Raw genomic sequence first — 7957 nt, 5'->3', positions numbered from 1 at the left:
CCTCTATTTTTTTCTTTTTTAAAATAGATACAATTACTTGTGATTAGTTAAATGTTTTTTAATTCACAAATTCTTAAGGGGGACAGATTTTGCACGGTGAATATCATTTCTATTGGGTTGGCTATTGTACACTTACTATTTTAAAATAATATATATACTCTTATGAGAGATCGTTTCTCAGTGAGACTACCTTAAAAAACGAGTCTATATTATGTTTTTGTTTAAATTTGTATTAATTGGGTCATTTAGCACACATGTGAGACACATTTGATAGTGAGACGGTCTCATGCAATAATTTTTGTGTATTATCTTAAATTGACAACTTACATTTTTAAATTGATCACTTTTTATAGTATTATAATATAATCACTTATAATCTTAAAGTGTCATTTACAATCTTAAAGTGATCAATAAGATAATTGAGCTAATTAAATGGACCCGTTTCAACATTGAGATAGTCTTATATACAAGGCAAGGTGTTTTTTATTTTATATTCGCATTATTATTTAAATAATTTTTTAATATACGAATGTTATCATCATTTAAATTATTTCATATGAATTAATTTTAAAATTTGTGTTCAAAACAATTTATTAAATCTAGAATTTATTTTTAATATAGTGTGTTATGCTTACTTGTTAAAGATTAAAATAATATTAAAATAATATTGTTTAACATCATACATCATACATAACTCATAATTATAAATAAGTAATTTAAAAATCAAAAATGAATTAAGTATTAGCTATTGTGATTAATAATTCATTGAAAATCAATAACCAATACTTTAGAATTCATTTACTTTGTTTTTTAAAATAATGAAAAACAATATAATGAAAAAAAAGATAGTGCATCACACAAGGATTGTTTAGTATATAATACTTAAAATAACATGAATTTATTTTATAATAGCAACAAGCTTGATACATTCAATATCATTGCAATAACAACTACTTTAGCACGTTACTATGGTAATGAAAATAAGAAGAATATCCAATGTTATTTTCTTCTTCACCTTATGGAAGCAATAGTTTCTTGAATTTCATGTTTTAAGGAGACTAATGGAAGCATATAGGGATTGAAAGAAGGATTTGCATATGGTGTTCATCAACTTGGAGAAAGCGTATGATAGAATACCACGAGCCATCATCTGGGATAGCCTCAAGGCTAGAGGTATTTCACATAGGTACAATAAGGCTATACGGGATATGTATGACAGAGTACCAAATAACATTCAAACACCGATGAGGATAACAAAGTCTTTCCCAATCAAGGTAGGATTACACCAGGGATTGGCATTACGCCCTTTTATTTTTATGGTTATTATGGAAGAGATTTCTAAATCGATTTGGGAGACTGTATCGTGGTGCATGTTATTTGCTGACGATATCGTGTTGGTAGTAGAAACCAAGGAGGAAGTTAAAAATAAATTGGAAGAATGGAGGGCAGTTGTAGAAGGTAGAGGATTGCGCATAAGTCGTACGAAAACAGAATATTTGCGACGTGACTTTAGTGGGACATCGCAGATAGGGGAGCCAGAGGTGACCATCGATGAAGAAGTAGTTGCAAGTACAACCATGTTCAAGTATTTGGGATCGATTATTCCAAGTAATGGGCAGGTTGATGGAGATGTTACTCATCGAATACAAGCGGGTTGGCTTAAGTGGCAAGCAGCCACTGGGGTACTATGTGATAGGAAGTTTCCAAGTAGGTTAAAAGGTAAATTTTACCGAGGTGCAATTAGGCCGGCTTTGCTGTATGGGACAGAATGTTGGTCCGTAAAGAAGACTTTTGAACATAATATGGAAGTTACAGAAATGCGTATGCTGAGGTGGATATGAAGCAACACAATGATGGATAGGATTAGGAACCAAGAGTTTAGACAGAAACTAAGAGTTGCCCCAATTTCTGCAAAGATGCATGTAAATAGATTGAGATGGTTTGGGCATGTGCAGAGAAAGACTTTTGACGCTCCCGTGAGAAGGATTGAAAGCATCATTCTGGAGGGTAAGAGAAGTCGAGGAAGACCGAGAAGAACGTGGGAGGAGCAAATAAAAAATGACTTGAATGATCTACACCTCTCGGTGGACCTAACCAAGTATAGGAGTAGTTGGAGGTGCCTTATCCATGTCTTAGACCACTGACCCCCTTTCGCCTACCAGTTGATGTTGTTGTTTTTATCTTTGCCTTTTACGTATCATTCTTTTACTCGTTTTTATCTAGTTATTTTATTTATATATATGTATTTTATTTCTTTCCACTTTGTTATGTTTAAGGGCCAAGCTTGTATAGTAAGATACAAGTTGGAAATTTAAGTTTCACTAATCCTTCTTCGTTGCAGGGACATATCATTCTGTGGATCAATCTTGAGCCGGGGGACTCTTTGGCCGCATCTTCATTTATGGGTATGGGTTGCCACACTCCTTCCCTCCCAGACCCTGACCATAGTATTTCTATGAGCGGGATACTCTGGGTATGATGATGATGATGAGTTTCTTGAACTTCATATTCAATTGAATTTGGGTCTCGCGTTTTATTTCTTTTTCAAACAAAAAAGCTTAAGTTAATTAATCAATCCAACGAGGAGGCAAACCGAGTACACAAGGCGTGAAACTCATTGAGGCGCACCAAGGCGTGAAACGCATTAAGGCACACTACATGGCTCCTGTAGTGGGGTTTGCCTCTCCTAGCCAAGGTGTTTTCAGCAAGCTTGAGCTCGAGGCTCACAAGACGCAAAGAGAGGCAGACTTTTTTTAGACTCAATTAGGAACGGGAACAACAACAAGAGGGGGGGGGGGGTGAATTATTGGTGTTACTAGTTTAAGTGTTTTTGCCCTGTTTTTGCGGAATTGAATAAAATAAATAAAGCTTAAACTTAGAGCGAAATAATTAAAAGAGACAAACGATTTTTACGTGGAAACCTTCTAGGCCTAAATAGAAGGAAAAACCACGACCCCTCGGGATTTCTAAATTCTCCACTATGTTTAAGGCAACTCGTTACAATTACATTAAACATCTTACTTCACTCGAAGCGAATCAACTAGGCCAACTTCTCTCTCAAATTGCTTCACTCAAAGCAACAAACTTAGCTTCACTAAAAGCTAAACACCACACTAGCTTCACTAAGAGCTATGTCTTTAGCTTTACTTAAAGCTATTCTCTTCTCTAGCTTCACTAGAAGCTTTCTAATTCCCCCTAGACTCACCCAAGTCTAGTTACAAAGATTCTCTCAAAAACCCTTACAAAAGGATAAAAATTCTCTAAAAATAAATCAGTAAGTTACACAAGAAAATATTATAAATTAATTGGCATTTTTAAAACAAAATTTTCTTGTAAAAATTCTCCCAAAATTACATATGATTTAATGGCTCATACTAAGGCAAGTTTTGAAGAATAACCGAGTCCACTATTTATAGAGCTAAATTCCCTAATAAAAAGGAATATTCCAACCCATTATTCCTTATCCAAAATAATCATGGGAATAATGTGGATTAAATTACCAGACGGTTATTTCCACAAGACTTGAATAAATCAAGCATACGGTTAAAACAACAATAACCGTTGTTCTCTAATAATAGGTTCTGTTCCCTTAAGCAGCAGTTTCTTCAGCAACAGTTCCTGTTCCCATAATAACGGCTGGAACTTTACTAAAAATAGAAACGGTTGATCTTTACTAAAAATAGAAATGGTTACCTATTACTAATATTAGGGACGGTTACCTTTAGCTAAAAATAGCTAAGGATCCCTTAAAATTAGCTATTATTCCTTCTTAGCTAAATATAGTCATTTACTAAATATAGATCCTAAAATAAAGGATCTTTATTTAGAAACTCATACATAAAGTAATTTTTACAAACTTTTTGCCAATTAACTATAATAAATAAATGCAACAAATTAATTTAAATACATTAACTAAAAATAATAAAAATCAGAATTTATTAGTTAATGTTGGCTGACTTTAGTTTGGGAACAGTGCGTTGTTTCCAAAATCCAGTTTTGCTAGAACATCCAACCTGGGAACAGTAGACTTCCTGTCTCCATTTTACATCCCAAGTGATATACTCTTCTAACATCTCTTGAATCCTTTTGACACGTACTTTTCCATGAACTAAGCCATAGGTACTATCAACGATCATAATTACAATCGGATATCGATCTGCACACAATCTCTAAACACATATTTGCTTAAGTGTAGTCATCATCAAAACTCAAGAGGTCCAACATTTTTGAAATTAAGATTCAAAAGAATTTCCAAATGAATGGATGGTTGTGCCAGGATCACTTGTGTCTCATATTCCTTACAATTTTCATCAACTTAAGCTCTTGCTTAATGGGACGCTAATGAATCTAGGACTATAGGGAAGTGATCTCAGTTGATCATTGTGCTAAAATTCTATTTGTATTATTCTCTATGAGTTAGAGAACTTGATATTTTCTGTGTGCTAGTATCACGGGCTCACTTATTAACTTAGGGAAAATTGTGCGACACTAGTGTCAATGGCTAAAGATTGCACTAGCTCAGCGTTGAAAATATGCCTAGGTATGAACACCTTAAAGGCTTTAACTTGGAGATGCTAAAGAGAATACTTGAAGAAGAGTGTTTTTCTGGAAAAGCATTGTATTGCTTGAATGCTTTGTAGACCACATGAGTGAGTTGCAAATGAGGGGGCTTGGGGTATTTATAGTGATAGCCAAGCCCCTAAAGATTTCTATAGATTTTAACAAGCTACTCTACATGGTATTCTCCAGAGAATTCTAAGACATCTCCTACCCTAGGCCTTTCTACTGGTATCTAGATAATTCTACAAGTATGTACAATACTCTATATTAATCTAGTGTGTACAAGAGAGTCCTAGAAGCTTCCTGAGAACTCCACAAAGCTCTTGACGACACGGGCTGATTCGAGAAACGAGTCGAACCGTGTCACTCTCCCCCACCTGAATGTTGCATTGTCCTCGATGCTTCAGCAGCTTTGAATTCTTCAATGAGCTTTTGAAATTGCCATAAGCGCTTAATTGGTTCCCAACTGGTCTCGCTCATCAGTAGACCTTTCCATTTTACCAAGTATTTTTTGATGGCTGCGCCGTTTCTCTTGCGCATGATTCTCTCGGAAAGTATCTCCTCGGCAACCTTGTCGCATTGGTCCCGTATACATGTTGGAGCGCAAATGGATATGTTTCGATCTTCCTGGATGGGGTCCTTTTGTATGGATTGAGCATGCTCACATAAAACACATGATGAAGTTTTGAGTATGCCTCGGGTAAATCTAGCTTGTAGGCTACGGAGCCTACTTTCTTGATGATTGTAAAAGGACCTTCGTATCTTCGCATAAGTTCCTTGTGTAAGCCTTAAACACGCCCTTGTTCATACAACTTTACTACTACTTGGTCCCTTTCCACAAACTTCCGATGCGTGCACTTCTTATCAGCCCATTTTTTTGTTCTCTTCGCAGAATTCTCGAGATATAACTTTGCCTCGTTTGCTCGTTCTTGCCAATCCTTGGCAAATTCATATCTTGGTGGGCTATTGCCCTTGTAACCTCCAACAATGTCCGTTGGTGTTGATGGTTGGAAACCAAGGACTATCTCGAGTGGGCTCTTTTCCGTGCTTTTGCTCCTCATCAGGCTATAGGAGAATTGGGCAATGTCCAAGAGGGTTGCCCAATCCTTTTGATTTGCTTCCACATAGTGACGGAGGTAGAATTCTAAGATGTCGTTGATACGCTCTGTCTGTCCATCCGTTTGTGAATGCATTGTTATCGACATCTTTAGCTCCGTTCCCATCAGGCGAAAAAGTTCATGCCAAAACCTCCCGGTAAGCTTGGAATCCCAGTCGCTTATTATTGATGTAGGAAGTCCCCAATATTTGACAACATTCTTTCGATGCTGGGACGAAAACTGTATACTTTGACAATCGATCAACATTGACTAGGACGTTAGTGCAGCCTTTTGAGAGTGGCAAGCTTACTATGAAATCTGTCGAAACGCTATCCTATATGCCTTTTGAGAGTGGCAAGTATCGGTAATAGTTGACAGGGCCTAAGAAGGATCTTAGTTCAGTGGCCTTTGTTGGGGCCTCCCATAATTGATAGACTACTCATATCAACAAGGTGCATCATGGGTTACTATAGAAAGTATTTTGGTTCATCAAAATTTTTTTTCTAGAATTTACAAGTAAATATACTTTGAAATAACGGGTAAATTTGATAATGAAAATATGTAGTAGTGTAATAACCCACATTTAGCTTGAAAAAGGATTGATAGACTACTCATATCAACAAGGTGCATCTTCTTTACATGGGAGCCCATTTGCTAAGAACTCCACAATTAAGCGTGCTTGATGTGAAGCAATCTTAGGATGGGTGACCTCCTGGAAGTTTTCTAGGGCACGCACGAGTGAGGCCAAAGTGCGCTGGATAGACTTGTGTTGGTTTGTGGGGCTAGTCTATAGTCTCCATGAGTAGTCACTAGCGGTCCGAGGGACCGGGGTGTTACAAATGGTATCAGAGCAACCTTGCGACCGTGGCTGATTGTGTTCTGTGCACCTTGCGAGGGAAAAAATCCTGAAATTACAGTCTAACGAGGACGTTGTATTTCTAAGTAGGGGTGAGTGTAATGCCCCAAATTTAGCTTTAAAAAGGATTGATAGACTACTCATATCAACAAGGTGCATCTTCTTTTTATGGGAGCCCATTTGCTAAGAACTCCACAGTTAAGTGTGCTTGGTGTAGAGCAATCTTAAGATGGGTGATCTCCTAGAAAGTTTTCTCGGGCGTGCACGAGTGAGGCCAAAGTGCGCTGGAAAGACTTGTGTTGGTTTGTGGAGCTAGTCTACAGTCTCCATGATTAGTCACCAGCAGTCCTAGGGGCCGGGGTGTTACTGCTATTCTTAACTAGTAAGTATCCCTTTCGAAGATCTAGCTTTGAGAACACCTTTGCTTGTTGTAGCCGATCAAATAAATCTGTAATAAGAAGAATTGGATACTTGTTCATGACAGTTAGCTTGTTCAGTGCCCAGTAGTCGACACACATTCGAAGATTCCCATCCTTTTTGCGTTGAAATAACATAGGTGCGCTCGAAGGGATCTTCGAAGGCCTGATGTAACCCCTATACTACAAATCCTTTGATTGTACTTTTGAGCTCCTTTAGCTCAGTAGGGCACATACGATATGGGGCTTTGGCCACATGCTTTGCCCCCTCTATAAGCTCGATCTCATGATTGACCTCTCGTCTCGGAGAAAGCTCCTTTGGCAGCTCATCGGGCATAACGTCTTGAAACTCCTTCAAAACGCCCTCGATCATAGGAGGAGTTAATACCTCATTTGCTGGTTTATCAGTTGGCAGCTCCTCTTCAAACACCATGGCAGCAAATGTTCTTTCCCCATGGGTTAGTCCCTTTTTTTCTTGATTGGGACTAAGCTCTCCTTCCCTCTTGAACTTAACCAAGCAAGGCCTGTCTTCGTGCATAATTAACATGGTGTCTTTACCCGGAACTAGTAGTGGCTTTACTTGGTCAAGAAACTCCATTTCGAACACCAACTCATAATCATCCATTGGTGCGATGGTAAAGTTGGTCGTACCTAACCATGTCCCGATAGAGAGCGGAACGTTCCTGGCTTCCCCCACCAGGTTCATCCATGTACCGTTAATGCTCTTAAAATGACCTTTGCTTGGCCCCCAGCTTTTCCCAAGTTCACGAGCGACCCCTTCACTTAGGTAGCTTGTGTCGGCCCCGGTGTTGAGCAGTCCCCATCTCATCCTGTCTCTGAATTTGGCCTCTATATACAAGTGTCTCTTTCGTGTCTCGGAGCTGGTATTGATGGCATACAAGCGGTGTAGACGCGTTACTTGCTTCTCCTTTTCTTGGCTCAGCTCTTGGGCCAATGTGGCCAACTTAGTGCGAGTCGGGCAGTTATGTGCCAAGTGCGGCCCTCTGCACAAAAACTGTAGCAGACTC

Source organism: Amaranthus tricolor, chromosome 11, assembly GCF_026212465.1.
Source record: "Amaranthus tricolor cultivar Red isolate AtriRed21 chromosome 11, ASM2621246v1, whole genome shotgun sequence".
In the NCBI taxonomy this organism is placed as follows: domain Eukaryota; kingdom Viridiplantae; phylum Streptophyta; class Magnoliopsida; order Caryophyllales; family Amaranthaceae; genus Amaranthus; species Amaranthus tricolor.
Note: the sequence above shows the minus strand (reverse complement) of the source record.